This window comes from Silene latifolia, chromosome 8, assembly GCF_048544455.1.
Source record: "Silene latifolia isolate original U9 population chromosome 8, ASM4854445v1, whole genome shotgun sequence".
Lineage (NCBI taxonomy): Eukaryota > Viridiplantae > Streptophyta > Magnoliopsida > Caryophyllales > Caryophyllaceae > Silene > Silene latifolia.
The window spans coordinates 12,380,311-12,404,066 of NC_133533.1; positions in this window are offsets into that span (position 1 = coordinate 12,380,311).

Below are 23,756 nucleotides of genomic sequence, written 5' to 3' on the forward strand. Positions count from 1 at the left end.
CGTTCCTGATGACAGGCTCTCTGGCATGTCAATGAACGTTGACATGGATGCTTTGTCCGAATTTTTTGTAGATCAACCGCCGCCGTCTACCGGTCCTACTGAACGGCGTATTGAGAAGCGACCTGCGCAGACGGGTGATAAAGATGCCGCCGTCGTCTCCTCCTCCCAGAAGCCTTCCCCTGCCCAGATTAGGAAGATGCTGGCGAAGTGGGCTGACATGGCCGGTGCTCATATTATGGAGCAAGAAAAGGTCATGGCCGAAGCTGCCCCACAGCTTGAGCGGCTCAGGCTTGAGCTCGCTGCTGCGAAGAAGGAAGCCGAGAGGGCCAAGGTCGAGGCTGGAAAGGCGGTCCTTGCTGAGCGAAAACTTAGGGAGGACGCTGAAAAGGCGGTCCTTGCTGAGAGAGTCAAGGTTGAGGCTGTGGAGGCTGATGCCGCTAAGCTGCTGGAGGAGCGTGACGAGCTTAAGGCTGCCTTCGATTTTGCTGTTGAGAAGAGGGAGGAATGGAAGTCCCTGTATACGGCCCAGGCGAAGGCGCATCGGAACACGAGGGCTATCATCGCCCAGAGGGAGTTGGACATTGAGACGCTCCAAAGCGTCGTCCTATCTAACATGTGCGCCCAATACCGGGACCTGGCCGAAGAAGCCGCCAGGGAAGTGATCGGAGAGCTCTTTCCTGAAGGCTCCTTCCCGTGGCAAAAATTTGACGAGCTGTTTGATGATAAGCTTGATGCTAAGGCGAAGGCCGCGGAGGCGAAGGTCATGGAGGAGGCGAGGTGAAGAAGGAGAAAGAGGAGGCTGCGGAGAAGGCGGCCCATGCTGAAAAGGTGAAGGCGGCCAGGGAGGAAGCTGAGAGGGCAAAGGCAGCCGAAGCTGAAGCTGCCAAGTCAGCTTCTGGGTCGCCCACCAAAGATGATGCTGCTGATGTCGCCGGTGGCGAGCAGCAACAGGCATAGGGAGACGGGCGGTCGTCACCAGGTTCACCCGGCATCTCGGATAGCTTCAGCTGTTCGAGGGCCAATTATTAAGCCTTTCCTCCCTGCCATCTTTTGGCACTTCATGTCTTATGTCTGTACCCTTTTGCTGTTCCTTCTTTTTTGTAATCTTTGGTAGGTAGTGTTTAGGCTATCCCTATGGGGACGGCCGTCGACTTCTTTCTTGTATCACATGTAAACATTTTTAATAAGAGTTTGTTTATTTTGCCTCTGGCTTGGCCGAGGTCTTTTTCTCATTTTTGTCTGAGTTGTCTTCCTTCGTTATTAATTGAGCGCTTTTTCTTTCGTTTCTACCTTCGGCTTGGCCGAGGCAGTTAGAATGCGTATCTCAACTGTACTTAACGTTTTTAAACATGTTGGCGTGTCGGTCGCTTCCTCCACCGCCCGAGGCGGTCAGATTTGCGTTTCACAACCGTCGTTGTGAACATGTTAGCGTATCGGTCGTTGTGTCCCCGTCACTCTCGGTCTGGCCGAGGCAATCGGGGTTACGGCGTGACAGCGTTCGTATCTGTAGACGTGTTGATCGCTTCTTCTTCCACTCTCGGTCTGGCCGAGGCATCCGATTTGCGTTTCTCAACCGTACTTATACGTTCCTAAGCATGTTGATAACTGCTGTGGGGTAAGTCGCGTTTCCCTCGTCACTCTCGGCTTTGGCCGAGGCAACTGAGTTTACGTTTTGACTGCTGTTGTAAACATCTTGGTATGACTATGGGAGGGACACTTCATTTTGATAGAAGACTTGGAACATTCTTCCTTAGATATAATCAAGCGTTGGGGTGCCCACAACGGTCTTGGACACCTCCGCCGCTATACGAAGTATTTTCTAAGATTGTCGGTGTTCCAGTGGCTCATTAGAGGCACTCCCTCCATGTCTGTCAGCCGGTATGTCCCCGGCCTCATTTCTTCAACCACTTTTTAGGGTCCTTCCCAGTTGGCCGTCATCTTGCCATGGATGTTTCCTTTGTTGGTGGCGGCTGACTTTCTTAGGACTAGATCTCCTACACTTAAGTCTTTTTTGTGGACCCTACGGTTGTATGCTCTTCTCATTCGATTTTGATATACAGCCAAGTTAAGCCGTGCCGTGTCTCGGCTTTCTTCGACCAGGTCTAGGGAGACTCTAAGGCCTTCCTCATTTTCGACTGGGTCAAAAGTTTGCCTTCTGAATGTCGGCACCGATGCTTCAATTGGCAGGACGGCTTCAGACCCATAGACTAGGTGGAATGGACTGTACCCCGTTGCTTCTTTCTCCGTGGTTCTAAGGGACCATAGGACGCCGGGTAGTTCATCAGCCCACCTTCCCTTTAGATCTTCAACTTTCTTTTTCAGCCCGTTTAGGATTGTTTTATTAGCCGCTTCCGCCTTTGCCCGTTGCTCGAGGGTGTGCGGACGGAGGAGTATGCAAACTTGATACCGAGCTCTTTTAGCCAGTTCATCACCATGTCACTCCAAAACTCTCGGCCGTGGTCAAATACCATGACTTGGGGTAACCCAAAACGAGTTATAATATTCTCCCAGATTACCTTTCTTACGGCCGCCGTGGTCTTGGCAGGTACCGCGACAGCTTCTACCCATTCGGTGAAGTAATCAACGGCGACGATTAGGTACTTTCTTCCTCCGAAGGCCGTTGGAAATGGCCCCAATAAATCCATCCCCCACTATGCAAAAGGAAGGGGACTAAGCACCGGTTGCAGGTCTCGGGAAGGTGCATGTATCACCGGAGCATGCATCTGACAATTTTTACACTTCTTGGTCTTAGCTCTGGAATCCTCAAGCATGGTAGGCCAGAAGTAGCCGGCTCGGAGAGCTTTGTGGGCTAGTGTTCTTGCCCCCATGTGATGTCCACAGATGCCTTCGTGAATCTCTGTCAGTATGAGCTCTGCGTCGGCTGGGCCGACACATTTCAAAAGTGGTCTTATCACGGACCTTCTGTATAGTTCTCCTTCGAACACCAAGTACCTTACGGCGATCCTTCTTATATTCTAGGAGAGACTGCGGTCCTCCGGTAACTCATTTGTAAGTTTGAATTTCATTATCGGAGTCATCCACGTCGTCTCGGCTTCGATGTCGCCCACCATGCCGACGGTCTCAGTGATGCTTTTAGCATTCCTGATATCTACCAAAGACGGTTCGACCGACATTCTTGATGCTTGAACGGCGGCAAGTTTTGAGATAGCGTCGGCTCGGTTGTTCTCGGACACTGGAATGCATTGGATTTGGAAAGATTTCAATTTTGCTGTGTCAGCTTTTACCCTTTCCAGGTATCTTACCATCCCGTCGTCCCGAGCCTCATACTCTCCTCTGATTTGGTTAGTAACCAATAGTGAGTCTGTCATCAACACAATGTGTTCTGCTCCGGCAGCTCTAGCTAGCTCGACTCCAGTTATCACCGCCTCGTATTCGGATTCGTTGTTTGAGGCCGAGAAGGTAAATTTCAAGGCGTACTCAAACTCGTCCCCGTTTGGGCTGATGATAAGGATGCTGGCTCCTGAGCTTTTCGTCGTGGAGGACCCGTCGGTGTATACTTCCCATACCCCGGGGTTTGGTTCTTCTTGATATGTGCACTCGGCCAGGAAGTCTGCAAGTGCCTGCCCCTTTATCGAGGGCCTCGGCTTGTATTGAATGCCGAAGCCGGATAGCTCTACTGCCCATTTGATGAGCCTGCCTGATTTTTCAAATTTTTCCAATGCTTTCTCCAATGGTTGGTCGGTTAAGACCGTTATGGGATGTGCGTCGAAGTAAGGTTTCAGTTTCCTTGCGGCAACGACGACAGCAAAGGCTGCTTTTTCAATTAGTGGGTAATTTCTTTCGGCGGGCAACAATGTATGGCTGACAAAGTAGATTGGGTGTTGCTGTTTGTCTTCTTCTCTGATGATCACGGCAGATCGACCGTGGCCGAGGTAATCTAACTATGTATAGATATAGCGTCTCCCCCAGCATCGGCCTGGACAGGGTTGGGAGAGTTTGAAGATGAGCTTTCAGTTGCCTGAAAGCTGTGCTCTGTTCCTCCCCCCAGTTGAAGTCTTTATTCCCCTTTAACACTTTGAAGAATGGGGTGCTCTTGTCGGCTGACCGAGAGATGAAACGGGCGAGAGCCGCCATCCTCCCGGTCAACATCATAACCTCTTTTCGATTCCTTGGCTCCGGCAGTCCAAAAGTTGCTTGGACTTTCTCTGGATTGGCATCAATTCCCCCGCGCCGACAAGTACGCCGAGGAACTTACCTGCCCGGACACCGAAGTTGCATTTCATTGGGTTAAGTTTCATCTTGTATTTCCTTAGTGAACAAAATGTTTCGCTCAAGTCGGCCAAGTGCTCGCTGTCAGACTTGCTTTTTACAATAGCATCGTCGACGTAAGCCTCGATGTTTCGCCCTTTTTGATCTTGAAACACTTTGTCCACCAGCCTAGTGTAAGTTGCGCCAGCGTTTTTCAAACCAAACGGCATCATTTTATACATGTATGTGCCGTGTATGGTGATGAATGCGCACTTAGGCATGTCTTCTTCGGCCATGAATACCTGATGGTACCCTGAGAAGGCGTCGAGCGTGCTCGGATAGTGTAGCTGCCGTTGCGTCTATTAAACTATCTATTCGAGGCAAGGGATAGCAATCTTTAGGGCATGCTTTATTAAGATTTGTAAAATCAACACACATCCTCCACCCCCCTGATGACTTCTTTACCATTACAACGTTTGCTAGCCACTCAGGTTAAGTACAAGGCATGATAAAGCCCGCCTCTAATAGTTTGTCTACCTCGGCCTTGATGGCCTCATCTTTCTCGGCCGAGGAGTTCCTCATCTTCTGCTTGACAAGGCGAGCGTTGGAGAGCACGTTCAGCTTGTGAACGATCACCTCTCGGCTCACGCCTGGCATCTCGGCGGCGAATACGCGAAGACGTCTTTGTTCTTCCTCGGCAGTCTAGGAGGTCGGCTCGAACTTTGGCTCCAGGCCGACACCGAAGCGATTCTACGGTGCGTCCCGGGTCAATTTCTATTTGTTCGGTCTCGGCCCCCTCGACCATGCTGGCGTTATTGGTGCTCATCGGATCACCCTCCTGTCGTAAGGATGGGCTCTTCCCCTTCTCTGATTTCCTTGCCACTTTGAGGGATTGCATGTTACATCCTCTGGCAGATATTTGGACATTGATAATTTCGTCTCTCTCGTCCTTTGAGACGACCTTTTGTGCCTCCCCCGGTCCGAGACATACATCGGTGTCGGGGCCCGATGGACATTACAAAGATCGGCCTCGCTCAAAGTAACCCGACCTATTAGAACATTGTAGGCGGACGAACCATCAATGACCACGAACTCGATAAAATATTCTTGGCCGCATCGTCTTGGCGAACATCACCGCAAACCCGATTGACCCCGGGGTACCAGGCCGGCCCCAGAGAAGTCAGTATAGTGGGTTGGTGCAGGGGCTCAGGTCCTCAATCTTTAGACCGAGATTGAGGAAGCATTCCCTGAACATGATGTTTGTGTAGGCGCCTGTATCAATTAGGCACCTCTTAACCAAGTGGTTGGATATGTCCGGTGGACCACCGGGTCATTTGTGCGGGGCTACGACTCCTTCGTAGTCTTTCCTTCCGATGGTTATATCGGGGACGGTGGAAGCTGGGATCGCTGTGGTGGGCACAAAGTTGATGGCTTGGTAAAGCTCATTTAGGTGCCGTTTGTGCCCATTAGCCGACCCTCCGTTCTCGTCTCCTCCGGTAACCACCTGGATCACTCCCATTATCTGGAATACTGATTTCATGTTCGCCCCGTCGGAGCTCGTTCCCGGGGCCCCAGCTACGTACTTGATGAGGGCCCCCTTTCGGATCAGCTCCTCGATGGCGTTCTTTAGATGCCGACAGTCGTCGGTCTTATGGCCAGGCTGGCCGTGGTAATCGCAAAATTAGCTTGCGTCGCCCTTCGCCTTTGTCTTGGGGGGCCTTGCCTACTTCTGCCCTTCATTCTTGCTCAGGGCAAAGACCTCGGCCGGTGATTTGACCAGGGGGGTGAGACCGTGGTACCGCTTCTGGGTGTATGGTCCCGAACTCCACCCGGCGCCCGCCGAGTTCTGTTTCCTGTTAGATCTTTTAGGCCGTGACCGATTATTGTCACGGCGACCTTCGTCAGTGTTCTCCCGGCGGCTCCTCCTCCTCTCTCGGTTGCCCGGCTTGCCGTGGCCTACCCAGGTCTTGTGGTAGTCCTCCACCTTTATGGCTCGGTCGGCCATCTTTCTGGCGGAGGCTATATTGAGGTCTTCGCACTTGATGAGCTCATTTTTGAAATCGCCCTTCGGTAGGCCTTTCATCAGTGTGAAGGCCGCCAGTTCGGGGTTTAGTTCACGAATTTGCTGAACCTTAGCGTCGAACCTCTTGACGTAGCTCCGGAGGGATTCGTCTTCCCCCTGTCGGATAGTCAGGAGATCTGATGTCTCCACGGCCCTTCGCTTGTTCCAAGCGTACTGGGCTATGAAATTATCCCTGAGGTCGGCATAACAGTACACCGAGCCATTAGGTAGCCCTTTGTACCAACTCTGGGCCATCCCGTGCAGGGTTGTTGGGAAGACTCGGCACCATATCTCATCAGGCTGCTCCCATACCGACATGTAAGACTCGAAAGCCTCGGCGTGGTCGGTTGGGTTACTGTCCCCTTTGTATGATAGGGACGGCAGCTTCAGCTTGGTTGGCACCGGGACTTCGAGAACGTAGTCATGGAGGGGCTGTCTGACCACGTGCCGAATGACACGCGGCGATCGGCTCCTCGCGTTCCTAGTCCGGCTTCTCTCCCCGTAGCGGGAAGGGCTTCTTGTTATCCGACTCTGGTGAGTCGGGCTCCTTTCTTCGTTTCTTCGGGGTGGCCTCGTTGTTTGCCGCGGCGACGCTGTCCTCCCGAGGTGGGAAGGACTTTGGTCCGCCATCGACACCACGGGCACCGCCGGCGTCCTTGCATGCTCCGCTCCTTGTATTGCTCCGGTCAAGTTGATCGGAGTCACTTTATGGGCCCCGGTTACTCGCGGGTGTCTTTGCCCGTCACCGTCGTTGTGGCGGGGTGATCGGCGTATTACCCATCGGTCCAGAATGACTTCGGTTTGGCTGCATCGACCACATGTCCCATGACGATGACATGGCTGGCGGGCGGCGGTGTTTTGCTGTATTATTGGCATCCCGTACGCCGGTTGAATTACTCGGCCGGTGGGGATCGCCCAATCTCGGTGTGGACCGTGTCATCCGATAGAATGCGATTTCGTCGGTCACAATTACTTCTTGTTGTTTCGACATCTTCTTAGCTTGTTGGGTGGGTTTTGTTTTGTGTTTTTTTTTTGTAAGGGATTTGACTAGCTTTTAGTATGGCTGTTCCCACAGACGGCGCCAATTGTTCCGGGTGTGATTACGGAGCAGTGTTATGACCACGTAAGCTTGTAGAATGATGACTTTGCTTGACTCTTCCTTTCGGCCTCTCCTGAAACAATGAACAAACTGAAGGCTCAGCTTGGTACCGAGCGAACTCACTCCGACGCTCAAGTCAGTAAACTTAAAAGGGATTAAGTTGTGTGTTACTTGGCACAAAGTATATTGTAGAGAGATAAGGGAGTTTATACCAGATTAGTATGTTTAATTGATTATTTGCGGATCCTTTTCTCGTTGAGAGAAGTGGAGTATTTATAGACTTTCACCTTTTGTCACGTAGTGGCCAAGTGGCTAGCAGGTGGAAAGACCGTTCTACCCTCGGCCGATGGACCCATGGCAGGCCGGCCGAGGGGTCTTGGATATGAGTACGCGGATATGTATCCCGGCTGGCTAGTTGTCCTAGCCGGGACCCAAGTGACAGGCCGATAGGCTGCATCGGCTAGGCTGTCTAATATGTTTAACTTGCTGTGGATATCTTTGACCTTGCTCAATATGTTGACTCGGTCAGCGGGTGCAGAATATGCCCCATCAATTTCCTATATAAACTCTTTCATTTGCCTCCTTAATTAACGGCAAGTCTTTTCTCTATGTAATACCAGGCTTTCGATGCTTGTACGAAGTTACACCGACTAGAACTTCCTTCTCCTTATGTGACGCCACAACTTAAGACCATCACCCTGTATGGCTATGGGAGAACTTGGAGGAGTCAGCTTCAGTTAATAGAATTCTTGCTCAAAAGCGCAACTGCCTTGGACAAATTGGTAATTGTCCCCATGAAAGGTCATCGATTAAAAGAAGTGGAGCTTGAATTTGTTAAGAATGTCGCCAACTTCCGGAGGGCCTCACCAAGTGCCAGAGTAGTCTTTGCTTGACAAGTATGGTTTATGAGCTAAACACCTAAACGAGACAACTTCTCCAGTAAATGAGATGGGTAAGTCTCTTGTATACCAGTAAAACTCGAAATTGGCAAATGGTTTCTCCATAACTCTCTTGCTGGCGAAATCAATTACATTTCCCAAGTAAGGTTCGTCTTTTTTATGCATTTTTCTTTCTATTTTTGGATATTATTCAATTGACATGCAATTGTTAGCATCAAATTCAATACTCCGTACTACCTTTTAGGTTGTTTATTGTTATCAGAAGTTAGTTTTCGCCGATTTTTATTGATTTGTCTTTGTTTTTTTGTTGTTTGATGAAGATTTGAAGTCGTTATTGAAGGATGATAATGTGTATAATTCCGCGGCGGATGAGGCGTTTCCGCTGTACCATAAATGTCACATGATTTTTTTCGAGTTTCCGATAGAAGTGGTGATCTAATGCGTTTTCTTTGTCGCTACGATTTTATTTTTGAGCTGATTAGTCTCTTTCGAGTAGTTTTAGGGTTAATGTTTTCGGAATGTGGTTTAAAGCGCGTATGTTTTTTATTTTTTTTCCTGTGTTGCGGATTTTTGATGAAATTGAATGATTTTACGACCATTGAACTTTTAGGTTTATGATGGTGTTAAATTGGCATTGAAGTGAGTTAGCAATCCCGAATCATAACAGCGTGAGATGGGGTTTGAATTCGATTCTTAATACTTTGTTTGTCTACGTCAAGTCCTCGTTATAGTTGGGAATTGACCATTCCTCAGACACTAATGAAAATCCATCTCAACTTGAATTGACTGCTTTCCTAGCATATCTCGTTGAACCAACAGCTTTATGATTTTCCTAAATCACGCTAAAATAGCAACATCAAATCTCAATTTCATCTCACAGTTCCAAGTAAAAGGGCTTCGTACCAAAGTAGGACACACAAGTCCAAAAGGGCTCACACAACAACAGTATGATGTATGTGTCACAACATAGCTCCTACTAAGATGGGCATATGACGCTTCTATGTCGTGCGAATTGTAAGTCTAGATACTACTCATGTATCTAACTCAAGCCACTAGATTGATATACAAAAGATCCAATTTGATACTTATGATTCGGTTCAAAGCTTTAGTACGAAAATAGGGCGTCATCTCATGCTTCGACTACAAAAGTCTAATCTTAGACTTACTAAAGCGAATCTATAACGAGTCAATATCTTTCCATAAAACTTGTGTACAAAGATAATCTCTAACACTTGTTAAGTGACTCAGTCTCATCTTGCCCACTACACAAGTGTCAAGGCGATTACATGTGTGATTAGGCAATCTAAAAGCTTGGTGATATCTTATGTGCCTCACCATGCAACAAAAGCATATGAAAATTTCCAAAAGATACAAAATCTTTATCTAAAAATGTCCACAATCAAACACATCCACAACCCAACAAGATTAAAACATTAAGTTGACTCTTTCATACAATTAGCTCAACACATAAACTAATTAAGAACACATCTTATAAAATAATGCGTCAACTATATCTTATTAATTAGTTATTTTTTTACTTGATGACAACACTTAGTCCCACATAGGTTAATGTCCCATAAAAGTTCTGATAAGTAGCATTTTAGTTGTATTTTACCCCGCATTTATATCCTATTACGACTCGATTTTGTGTGCTTAAATGTCTAAAAAGCTCATTTATTTACTAATTTATAATAATTAGTCGTATTAGTTATATTTAAATAACTAATTGTATTTTTATATAATATTAGTATTATAATTACTTTATTAATGTTACATAGGTGAGACGGAAATCAAGGCGAAAATTGAAGTGGAACGGGTCAAAGCTTGAAGTCAAAGAGGAGAGGAAATAAAGGTCAATCTTTGACCTTTCCCTGTATCATCATCAACAACACGCAACAACAGCAACAACATCAACACCACGCAACTTCTCCTCCATCAACCTTCAAAGGAACCCGCCAAACCCGACACCATTAACCACCTCCCGTACCATTCCCATTGTTCCTGCATTTCTCCTCCATTTTCGCACCTTCATACTAGCTTCATCTCCCACAACTTCCCCTGCCTCCATCACCATAACACCATGCATCACGCCATTCAACCCGTCACCAAAAACTCCATTAATGCACGATCATCACCAGCTCGTCTTCTCCTCTACCATTAACAACCTGCAACTTCCTCTGAATTAAACCCGTCACCTGCATCAACATCGCATCGCACCACTTGTTCTCTATGCCGGCTTACCGGCAGCCGACATCCCCTACCGGCAGGAACACACCCAGTTTCTTCCCTTTTTGTGAAGACCTCGCTACCGGTATAGGGACCGGCAGCCGTCATACCGGCAAAACGCACCAAATCAACAATTTAGCATGTCTTCTTTGTTTTCTCTCTGGTGCCCGGCGGTCGATCGACCGTGAACACACATCCCACTTGATTTCTGCTCTTTTCTCATTGACCTCGCTACCGGTGACCTCGCCGGCGGCCGGTGGACCGGCAAGAACACCTGATCGTCCTTTTTCCTTTTTTTTGTCCTTTTTGTCTACTTTTTGTTCAATTATTTGGGGAATGCGTGGATTGGTTTTTGGCTGGGAGTTGTATTATTATTATTATTATTATTATTATTATTATTATTATTATTATTATTATTATTATTATTATTATTATTATTATTATTATTATTATTATTATTATTATTATTATTATTATTATTATTATTATTATTAATATTATTATTATTAGTGGTATTAGGGGAATTATTAGTAAAGTGGTATATAAAGACCACATGAGAATAGAACAAGGGAGGATTACCCATTACTTTACCTTAGAATTAAATTAGATTAGTTAGATCATCTTTCTTTCAACATTTGTAGAACCCTAAATATTTCCCTCTCAATATTTCTTCAATTAAATTTGTAATCATTCCTTAATTAGTTTAATCAATCTCTTGTTTATCCAAGTTTTTCATTCCATCAATTCAAGTTCCCATGTTATTGGTATAATTCTTTACTCTTATTTCTCTCTTTAATTTCATTTGTTTACATTTTGTTTTTCTCTTAATTCTTGTTTAGTTGTTCATGTTAGAATACTACTTCTTGTTGTTTAATTGATGCTAATCTCTTTCTTGTTGATCTTTTCTTTGTTTTCCATTGTTGTTGCTCTCAAAGATTGAGTCTTTAACTTTCTTGTGTCAAAGATTGAATCTTTGAGTTGCTTGTGTTAAAGGTTGTGTCTTTTAGTTCAACTCTCACCCATCTTCAGTTTAATTTGTCTTTCTTCATAATTTGTGTTGGATATTTGCATGATTAGTAATAGAATTTGTTCTTCCACCATGTTTATGATTAAAGTATCCATCTTTATTGTTTCTCTTGCCTTTAGAAACATGATTAGCGAGTAGTCTTCTACTAGGACTCGGTTTGACCCGACATGAGTAATTTCACTAATTGATTCTCATAAAGGTTAATTGTTTGGGGAAATTGGTAAGGGTAGTCTAGAGGAATGATTTGGCTTATGGATTGATTTTGGGTAGTGTCAATTTGTAACCCTTGTCCACCAACGAGAGTTGGTTAGGTTGTAAATTGGGTACCCGGAAGTTGGTCTTATCACTAACCTAGGTTGAGACCGAAAGGGAGAACCAAGGGAGGGTACCTCTAGGCTAGCGTTTGAAATCGACCTCCGAGAGGAGGAGTGGGATGACCCGGAATACGATGAGTGCTTAGTGACCTTGACCAATTACTTGACCACCTTGGAAAAATGCATGTTTTTGGGGTAGTTGGGTGTTGAGTTAGGGATTCCGACCTTCGAACCCGAGACGGGGGTTGGTGGGTAGAGCTAGTGTCCTATTATGAGCCCGAGAGGGAGTTAGTAGGCGAATTAGAGCCATCTCCCCCTTGCTTGTCTACTCGAGAAATTAGCCTATGGAATCGTGACGTGGAATTATGAATCGTTGTGGGAGAACCGAGTTCTAGGCCCTTTAATCATTTGATTTACAACTTAATTTTTTCTTGCTCATTTTCACTTCTCTTGTTGAATTGCCATTTCTATTACTTGCTTTCTTACTTTCATTGTTTTAGTAGTTATTAATTTAGTTAATTAGTTTAATATCAACCAATTTCTTGATTCACGTAGCTAACTTATAATGTAAGACAAAACTAGTATTCAAACTTGATCTCCCTGTGGTTCGACCTCGACTACCCTACTACATTAGTTGAGTTATTTGTTTGATTTGGGGAGTGCGACAAACCCATTATCAAAATGGCGCCGTTGCCGGGGAGATCAACGGATTGATATTAGTTTAGTCTTAGATTTGTTAGACTATGTATTTTGTTACTTGTTACTTGTGATAAGATGGCTAGTTTTCATTTCCCACAATTTGAACATGAGCCATTTTATAGTTATTTTGATAGGCTTGGTGAATATGTGTAGACACCTCGTTTCTGCACCCCTCGCAAACCACCCGGTGATGATTGGGCCGCATGTTTGATTCGCGGGACGATTTGTGACAGTTCGTAAGATTATCGTCAAGTGATTGCTCAAATATTAATGTCAACCTCTTAAATGTCATCTACGTGCCGATACGGTCGTTTTGGCAGTAATTAGAGTACATTCGGAGTCCGGGTCAAAAACCGTCTCCATTTTCTGATAACTGTTAAATCCCGAGTCAGAATGTTCTGGAATGTTCCGGATATTTCTATTCCCTATTTCTCAAATTTTATCTTTTGGCAAATAATATCTCGTAATATTCAAAAGATAATCGAATTATTTCCGTCCTACCATAACTTAAACGCGGAAATCTTTCTTAAGCGAGGAAAAACCTCACGGGAATAGACGCAAAGAGTCTTTGCGCCTCTTCCAAGAGACGCGATGGGCTCTGCGCCTCTTCCCAGGCCCTTCTTTGCATGGTTTACGTATCTTTTTCATATCTTTCCGAGATTCACTTCCAAAGAGTCTCCGAAACCCTATTTCTTCACGTGATTAGTATAAATAGGAGCTTTCGTTCCTCATATTTCTCACGCGAGTGTCCGCCCTTCTCTTCTCCCTTTGCATTCTAGACTTCGTTCTTACTAATTGGCGCCTACGTGCTTGGACTTCCGACCACGTAAGCTCGGATCTTTCCGGGTACCAGCCTCTCCGTTGCATGACCGACCAATTTGACCACTACACTCAATCAATCTAACTAATCAACTTGTTTAATCGTTTTCCTCTTTCGAGGGCACTCTTTCCTTGCATTCGCGTCGAGCATCACTAATCGATCTTCTTAGTTCTTCTCGTTCCGTCAACATGTAAGTCTGAGGGTGTATAATTTCCTTTTATTTATTGTATTTTATTTATTGTACAACAATTGTAAGGTTTATGTCGAATACACCGTTAAAACCGATTTCTAAAAACCGTCTTCAAAACCTTTTTGCGGATTTCCAGTAGACAGACGTCGAGAAAAGACGCAGAAAGAACCGCTGCGCCTCTCTTGAAGGAGCGCGGCACTGCTGCGCCTCTTCGTGAGGGCCGCCAGATTCCTCGCTTCTTTTCTTCTTCCTCCGTCCTCTCGTAATTCGTGTCAAATTTATTTCTTTTGTTTTGTTAAATCATTAATTCGTTCACATGATAGTTTAATAATTCATATGTATATTAACCATCATCATTAACATGTTTAAATCGTCATAAATCCGACTCTAATCCCTAATAATCAATATTTGCGGGTTTCCGTCATTAAATTCAATTCGAGTTTTAGAAATTCAATTCGTTCATGTTGAGTTTCTGGGATTCATTGTTGATATATTTTACTTTGTTTGTTCATTAATTCATCGTCGTTCATCATGTTTAGTTTAATTCGTTTAGTTAGTTAGTTTAATTAATCATTCATTAACATCGACCCTTCACATAATTAATCCGTTTATTTCCGCCTCATCCATGTTTTACTGTTTTATGACCTCAATCATATGTAAATAATTCATTAATCACTTTCATCCGAGTAATTATATCAATCGATCCATTAATTTACCAATTAACCTTAACGATTTGCAGTTCCGGCTTCACAGCCAGAACTCACCCTTGGAACAGACGCAGCAACTGCTGCGCCTCTTCCAAAGGGCGCGATTCTCTGCGCTGTTCCAGGGTGAATTCTGTCCTGAACCCCTTTTACGCCTTGACCTAGCATAATTAGGCTACGTATTAATCAACTAATAATCGTATTATCACGCTAATTCCTGTTCGTATTTATTTGTTTTATTTTCTTTGTTTCTTTTTCTCAAATCATCCGTTTTAAAGGTATTTTCGACATAAATCGCCTATTCCAATGTAATTATTATGATTTTCTTTATTGTAATTTATATTAATTATTGTATTTTGTATCATTTGTATGTTTCTCACATGTAAATGAACCTTAAATCCCAACTTCGACCCAATTGTCTGCTAATTACATGTCAACCGACTTAGTCTAATTCTCACATGCTAGGATTAATCTATGGATGTTGCATTGCATGCATATAGCCGACGGTATATCGAGTATAAATAACTTCCCTAATCATTAGTAGAGGCCGCTATCGAGGCGGGCGGGATTAGGTGTTCGATCAAAAGAGCTTCCTAATACGTACCCTCACCCCTTACTCCAGATCTCTGTGAACATCCGTGTTCATTGGCATCCACGAGAGTCATTCTAGACATAGAATGCTAAGGGTAACGATTGCTTAGTGTTCATGTCACTACTTTGTGTCTTGACATGACACGAGGTACTCGAACGGTTCCAATTTCCCATAAAAATTGGTGGCGACTCCATACAAAATGCAAACGCTTGTCTTCGTTTCTCACCAAGCGCCCCGTGGCGGCCCTGTCCCACGTTTGGCGACTCCGGCTGGGAATATTACACTTACGTGTAGCTAAGGGTGAAACTTGAACAAGGTTAGGGAATAAGTTTGTACAAGACAATTGTCGGTTTTCATAACTCGGTCTTCCTAGACCGTTTAATTCGGCCTTCCTAGGCCCAACCCAACCCATTCGACCAATCGTCCCGTCTAAACGGTCCTAATTCTTATTTGGGCCTAAAGATGGATAGCGATTGACGTCATCCATACCATGATGCTTACTCTTGTTTGTATCAAGGGCCTTCACTAGTTGAGGAAATGGACTAGGAATCGGCCTTACTCTTGTTTGGCACGAGCCTCTCCACAGACTTCGGGTTTGATGGTTCGGTATGGCAACCCACCCTTTAAACCAAAACCCTTCTAAATGCACTCAACATCCCGTTATAATGCTTGTATAAATGTGTAAACCTTATGTGATCACCATTTCTAAACAAAACCATGACGAATTTTCAGAAAATCAAAACCCAATTTCAATCAAGAATTTCGAAATAGGGCCTTTAATTAGCACAAAATCCGGTCAAAACTCTGTCCGTTTGTCGTGTCAAAATTCGGGCCACAAGCCCATTTCAAACCTCACTTCGAGTCCACTCCTACAACTACACTACAGTTGACTAGGACACACGTTTTCAAAGATCTTGTCTTTCTTCAAAACTCACTCAACACAAGTGGCACACACCCACTTCACGAGTCAAGTCTTTTCCTCTTTTAGCAAGTGTGATGGAATGGTCGATCGTGTTTTGATTCGTCGTCGATCTCTTATCCAGTTTCCAAGATGCCTGGGTCAAGTGATGAAACGAACCTCCAGCAAATTCAAGAAAGTAATGATCGAATCCTAGCCGCGATAGCCCAAATGCAAATTACCCAAGAACAAACCTATGACCGCCTTGAGCTTATCGAAGGCCGTATCTTTGATGTAGAGGGAAAGCTACCTCCCCCCAAAGGTGGAGTGCTACAATTTTCCGATGACGAGTCTAAAGATGAGAATCCTGTCCTAGGAACAACCGCAGCTGAGAAAAGACTCCAATACCTAGAGGAGCAATTGATGTACCTTAAGGGGGATGACATTTACAGGGAGAACAACCGTAAGTATGAAGCCGTCAATTCCAAATTGCCCACTAACTTTAGCATGACGGATATCCCTAAGTTTAAAGGACATGAGAACCCTTTGAACCACATCCGCGCCTTCAAGGACTACATGTCTATCAAAGGCATCAAACCCGAGATGTTCTTAAGGATCTTTCCTTCATCTCTTGACACCATCCCAAAGCAATGGTTCTACACTTTAGATCACAAAAAGGTCGCTACTTGGGAAGATGCCGCAATCGAGTTCTCAAAGCAATATGCGGATAATGCCGAAATCCAAGTCAATATGCGTACTCTAGAGGTTCTTACCCAAAATGACAAGGAAGGATTCACTGACTTCCTAAGTAGGTGGAGGAAGACTAGTACTCAACTAGTTGAACGCCCGGATGAGGCCACTCTTGTGGAGAAGTTCGTGGACAATCTCAAGCCCATATATGCCAACCATTTGAGATATCAAAATATCAAGACTTTCAAAGACTTAACCGTGTTAGGGACACGAATTGAAGATGATATCCGCAAAGGACTCTTGTCCAAAACGGTAGGTCGAGGATACCAAGGGTCCGCGAGTCGTTCATACGGCTCTACTAGCAAGACCGACAAAGTTAACCTTCTCGAGCCTTCCAAGAAAACTAGCCCACCAAGGAAGTTCACAAACCTTGGGGATACATACTCCAATGCTCTAAAAAGGCTAATGAAGCAAGGTAAACTCCAACCCATTGGGCCTACTCCCGAACCTGAAAGGAAGTCCAAATTCTGGGATGAAAATTCCTACTGTGAATACCATAGGGGCAAGGGGCATGACACAGAAAAATGCTACAAATTGAAACATGTGCTACAAGATATGATTGAGGATGGCCGACTTCCAATCCCGCCAGGAGGTAAGCCCAACAACACTCAGAATCCTCTTGGAGTTCTAGTGATTACAAGTGACGAATCTACCTTAGATTGCTCACACCTCATTTCTCCCACCGAAAATGAAATTCATGCAATTGAGAAAGAAAGACTCTACTCTACCATCTCCCCTACCATTTCCGACTTCATCGCATGGGCAAGGAGCGTAGATAGACAAGTGTGGGAACTAGAAAACATGGTAATGGTCTTGCGCAATCCCAATGCAACACCTAAGGAGCGCATACCATTGACCTTCTCTCAAAATGCCACTATGCAAGAAGTAGTCGCCGTGGTCGACAAGCTAGTCGATCAAATCATACAACTAGAAAGTGACATCATGAGAATGAGGGAACTAGCCGCAATTAATGGGGTTTGGGCCGATGATGATGAAGACGAATATCTCATTGAAAACTCCTTAGTCAAAGAAATAGTCCAAAATGGTGAAGACCAAGATGTGGATCACCTAACTCGCTCGGGTCGTCCATACCAAAGCACTACTCAAAACGGTCCAACCAACGTCATCACACCAAATGACAACGAAGATGACCCCACCGATCATTTGCTCAAGCAATTACAAAGAACCAAGGCTGATCTTTCGGTCTGGCAACTAGTGGCAAGCTCCTTTCCACACCGCCAAGCTTTACTGCAAGCTTTGGCCAAATTAAATGTAGCACATAACTCTACTCCTGAAGATGTAGTCAACTTGGTCTTCCAAGAATCACCCAAGCTAAGTAATCCTATTACTTTCTTAGACGAAGATTTGCCACCTTTCGGCGCCAGTCACAACCTTGCTCTATACATTACTGTCATCTGTCTAAAGAAAAATGTGCCAATGACCTTGGTAGATGATGGCTCCGCGGTCAACGTCATACCCCTCAAAACGGCATACAAACTAGGCATGAAAGAGTCGGACTGGACTCCTACAAATCAAGGTGTACGTGCATATGACGGTACACGACGAAAAGTGGTAGGACTTGCTAACCTAACCATAGCAACGGGACCAATCGAACGAAAGGTTAACTTCCAAATAGTGGACATCGAAGCTTCATTCAATATACTTCTGGGAAGGCCTTGGATTCATGCTTCCAAAGCAGTAACATCCACCCTTCACCAAAAGATCAAGATCCCACTCAATGGCAAAGTTGTGACGATCACTTCGTCACCCATCAAGGCCATAATCGAGAAGCAATCAAATAATCAGGTCCTTGCAGATCCCATCTACGAACTTGGGGGCTTCCAAAGTGTAAATGTCATAGAAAGTGAGTTGGCACCCTTATACTATAATCCATACTCTAACTTGGTGGTCAACCACATTCTCAAAAATCAGGGATACTTCCCTGGAATGCCTTTGAACCCGATTCGGAAGAACACCTTCGCGCCATACAAGAAAGGCAACTCATCGAGAATACCACTTGGACTAGGGTACAAACCCACAACAGAAGAAGTTCTCGAAATGCTTGCCCAAGTCCAAAATCGCAAGTATGTAGGAGTCCAAATGAGGCCATATCTCCCTACCTTGAATGGATACTTCGTTCAAGAAGGAAGTTCGGAACTCTTTCATGGATTTCCCGAACCTTGGCATTACCTCGAGAGGAAGTTAGCCGGAATCGAGATCTTTCACGATTGCTACTTCATCCCTCCAGAAACGGTTCCTACCGTCAAAACCCGTCAAGCACCTTGCTTAGACGAGCAAGCTGTTAGCCTTTTGTTTGGAGAGGACCGATTTGTTAAGGCCGCGCAGGATGAGATCATTACTACGATACTTCAAGACGATCGCTTCAACCCCACCGCATTGATCACGAAAATCGACACAAAGCGTGCGAAAGGATGGAGAAAATCAATCAAATGGACCAACAATCAAGGAAGACTCTTCAAGCTCACCACTGGAGAAGGAGAGATGTTCAAAGAAGAACCAGAAGACGACGAGTTCGAATCAGAGTCGGAGTCGGAGTCAGAGTCAAAGTCTAGAGAAGTCATTAGAGAGTCTACTCCTGTCGTCATCCCCACTCCCTTCGTTTCTCCTAGCTTATTTTCAAATAGCCACGATAGTTCGGGAAATGCCCCAATTCTTCGTCCCTTTACCGCCACCGACCATGGATCAGTTGGCTTCTTTGTTTCAACTTTACTCGAATCTTAATATGAATAAATCGGGTTCGATTACTCTTTGCGTTATCTTGAGTGCAATTCTTTTTATGATGATACGAGGATGACCAAGACCCCGACTTGACCGAAATACCTCCCTACGTAGCCAAAGAAATACTACAGGAAGGGGAAGGGGGACCTGTAATTGAGGATACCGAACCCATCAATGTAGGAACCGAACTAGAACCCAAAGAATTTAGGATAGGGACTACCTTGAGCTCTACCGAACGGGCCGATTTCATAGACCTCCTAAATGAATTCAAAGACGTTTTCGCTTGGTCCTACAAAGACATGCCAGGGATCGACAGGGATATCGCCGAACATAGGATTCCGATTAAGCCAGGTTTCAAACCTGAAAGCGAAGCTTCGACGAATGAGAACATAGTGGGCTCTAAAGATTAAGGAAGAAGTTGACAAACAATTCAAAGCCGGGTTCATCAAAGTTTCCGAGTATTCTGACTGGGTAGCTAACATAGTACCCGTACCCAAAAAGGATGGGAGAATCCGAGTTTGTGTTGACTTTAGGGATTTGAACAAAGCGAGTCCAAAAGATGACTTCCCTCTACCTCACATCGACATATTAGTGGACAATACTGCAGACCACGCATTACTATCCTTCATGGATGGATATGCGGGTTATAACCAAATCAAAATGGTCATGGAAGACATGCATAAGACCGCGTTCGTCACCCAATGGGGAACCTATTGCTATACAGTAATGCCGTTCGGATTGATCAACGCCGGAGCTACATACCAACGCACCGCGACTACACTACTACATGACATGATGCATAAAGAAGTCGAGGTATATGTAGATGACATGATCGTCAAATCCAAGGAAAGAGAGGGGCATATTGCGAACCTTCGCAAGGCTACGGAAGTACAACATGAGACTCAACCCTCAAAAGTGCACATTTGGGGTGACATCTGGCAAACTCCTAGGATACGTCGTTAGCCAACGAGGCATAGAAATAGATCCTTCCAAAATCAAAGCTCGATCGAAATGCCACAACCTCAAACGAGAAAAGGAAGTCGATTCTGGGAAAAGTGCAATACATAAGTCGATTCATATCGAAACTTACGATGATTTACGAACCTATCTTCAAGAAACTCAAGAAAACAGACCACACCATGTGGGACGATGATTGTCAAAAGGCGTTCGACAGAATCAAGGAGATATTGGCTAAACCACCAGTGCTCATGCCACCACAACAAGATCAACCTCTTGGTTTATATCTCACGGTAACAAATCAACCGCCATGGGTGCCATCTTTGGCTCAAACCGTAGGAAGTGAAGAAAGAGCTATTTACTACCTAAGTAAGAAGTTCTTGGAATACGAGTGCAAATACTCACAACTCGAAAAGACATGCCTCGCTCTTGTGTGGGCAACGAAGAAACTACGTCACTACATGCTTAGCTACTCCGTCAAGATATTCTCCAAAATGGATCCAGTCAAATACCTCTTCGAGAAACCCGTTCTCAACGGACGCCTGGCAAGATGGACCATGATGCTCTCAGAATTTGACCTTAAATACGTGCCACTGAAAGTAATAAAGGGTCGCGCCGTCGCCGAATTCTTCGCAGAAAATCCCATCAACGACGCACAAACTATAGATACTTGGTCATTTCCCGACGAGGATATACTTCAAACAGATATAGACTCCTGGGATCTATACTTCGATGGAGCATCAAACCTAAGAGGATTTGGGATAGGAGTGTGCTCATTTCTCCCGAAGGTGAGCATACACCGATTCTTTGTCAAACTCGACTTCTAGGTGACAAACAACGCCGCAGAGTATGAGGCTTGTCTAATTGGATTACAAGCGGCGTAAGCTTAGGCATCAAAAACCTCCGAGTGCATGGAGATTCATCACCGATCATCAACCAAGTTACGGGATCCTGGAAAATCCGGCGTGAAAGTCTAGCACCCTATCAGGCTAGGATAGACCAAGTCGCTCAATTCTTTGATCACGTAACCTACTTACACCTACCTCGAGAAGAAAATCAATTTGCGGACGCTCTTGCGAAACTTGCATCTTTGATAAACATGCCGGATTACATGATGGAAATGCCTTTGTGTATCGAACGACGGTCGGAGCCGGCTTATGTCCATCAAATTACCGATGAAGAAGAAATCGCACAGAACCCCGGTTCCAAGCAATCTGAACTTCAAGCTTAATGGTACCTATCCACCAGATATGGACAAGAGGGGACAACGAGCCATACGCCTATTGTCTTCACAATACGTTCTCATGCAAGGAGAATTATACAAAAGAACACCTCTTGGTGTAGTCCTACGTTGCCTTGATCATTCACAGGCACGAAAAGTAATGGAAGAAGTCCACGACGGAGAATACGGTCCTCACATGAGTGGACCTATGATGGCAAAGAAAATCACACGTCTAGGGTACTATTGGACCACAATGGAATCCGATTGCATCAAATATGTGAGACATTGCCACAATTGTCAAATCTTCGGGAACGTACAACATGTCCCTCCTTCGTTGCTCTATACGATGACATCTCCTTGGCCATTCTCCGCATGGGGAATTGACATAATTGGGAAAATAACCCCAAATAGAACAGAGGTCACTGTTTCATCCTAGTAGCAATTGACTACTTCACCAAGTGGGTAGAAGCGGCTTCCTACACCGCTCTTACGGCCAAAAACGTAGCCAAATTCATACAGAACAACATCATCTGCCGATATGGTTGCCCACATGAGATCATCAGCGATAATGGGTCCCACTTCCAAGCCGAAACCGAACAATTGCTAGCCAAGTACAAGATCAAGCATCATCATTCCTCGCCCTATCGACCACAGACTAACGGCGCGGTAGAGGCGGCTAACAAAAATGTCGTCACAATCCTCAAGAAAATGACTGACAATTATAGAGATTGGCCAAGCAAAATACCCTTCGCTTTGTGGGGGTATCGAACATCCGTTAGGACGCCCACTGGGGCTACTCCTTTCTATTTGACTTACGGCATGGAAGCCGTACAACCAGTCAAGCTAGAAATACCATCCTTGCGTATTCTGCTAGAAAGTCAAAACCCGGAGGCCGATTGGAAGAAAGATAGATACGAAGAACTCATCCTCCTGGATGAACGTAGGCTACGTGCCTTACATAATGTCCAAACATATCAAGCACGTATCAAACGAGCTTTCAACAAAAGGGTTAGGCCAAGAAACATCAAAGAAGGAGATTTAGTTCTCAAATCGGTTAGAGCTCTTTTACCTGTCGACCCAAGGGGAAAATTCAATCCTAATTGGGCCGGACCATATCTAGTTAAATCCATACTCCCAGGGGCTGCGGTTAGAATCACAGACCTAGATGGGAATGAGTTTTCAAACCCCACAAATCTCGACCAACTGAAACGATACTATGCCTAGAATAAGACAAAAACGCGCCTCGCGTAAACCTAAGTGTCGCTCTTGTGGCACTAAATAAACGGCCCCTGGCCCATTTGAATGTCACTATGCTCTTGCATCTTGGCAAACTTGTCATCCTCATATCGTCAAACAAACTAAATTCGCACCTCCCGAGTAAGCAAAAGCTCATGCTTATTTTCTATGTTCATTACAAGCTCTTGCTTCGAACAATTATGCTTTTACATTTACTCGAACTACGCGCAAGGGTTTGATTTCGCTTTCTCTAAGTGAATACGTAGGCAATCCTTCACGGGATTCAACCCACCATTATATTTAAAATGTAAATAGAAGGACATTTGCATTGCATATGAAATTCGACAAGAATAATTAAAGAAAATCAGAACGGTTTCATAACCATTTAACCTTTTTATTTCATTCAATTTCTAATAATAATAGTACGACAAATAATAAAAATAGATTAGGCTAGGATTCTAAAAATCCCTCCTTTCTTATCACAACAATACATAATAATAATCAAATAATAAATAAGACTTGGGCTATTCCTCCATCTTTCCCTTGCCCTTGTCGTTCTTGTCATATTTCTTGTCACGACCTCGAGCCGGGCGCTCTTGCACCACTTCAGACCTAATCACCAACGGTCTTTCTCGAGGCCTGACTCTTCCATTCTTGCCAACCACCATCTCTGCGACAGAGTAGTCTTCGATTTCTTGAAGGATGAATGACTTGAAACCGGCTTCTTCTTCTCCTTCATCGGATGCTTCTCTTTCTCTTTCTCTCCCTCGCGCACCTTGTAATCAACGGGCTCGCGCTTCCTCAGTTTTTCGCGCTCTTCCGAAGTTGCAGCCTTCCTCCACCTCAGATAAGAGTCCGACACCCACAAGGCATTGGCGGAGAAGCTCAAAAACCACATGTTTCTTTGGGCCCACTTCATAGCCCACTCTCTTCGGCTCTCTGTAGTAAGCGCCATAGCAGTTTGCGGAACGGTGTCAAGCCTAGGAATCATCTGCTTCAACCCAACTTGCCTCATCAATCTCTCAGGAAAGATGCATACCATAAACTCCAATCCAGGAATGCGCACGGACCTAGTAGGATCCAAAGAAGACACTCCAGTGACCGACTTGAGGT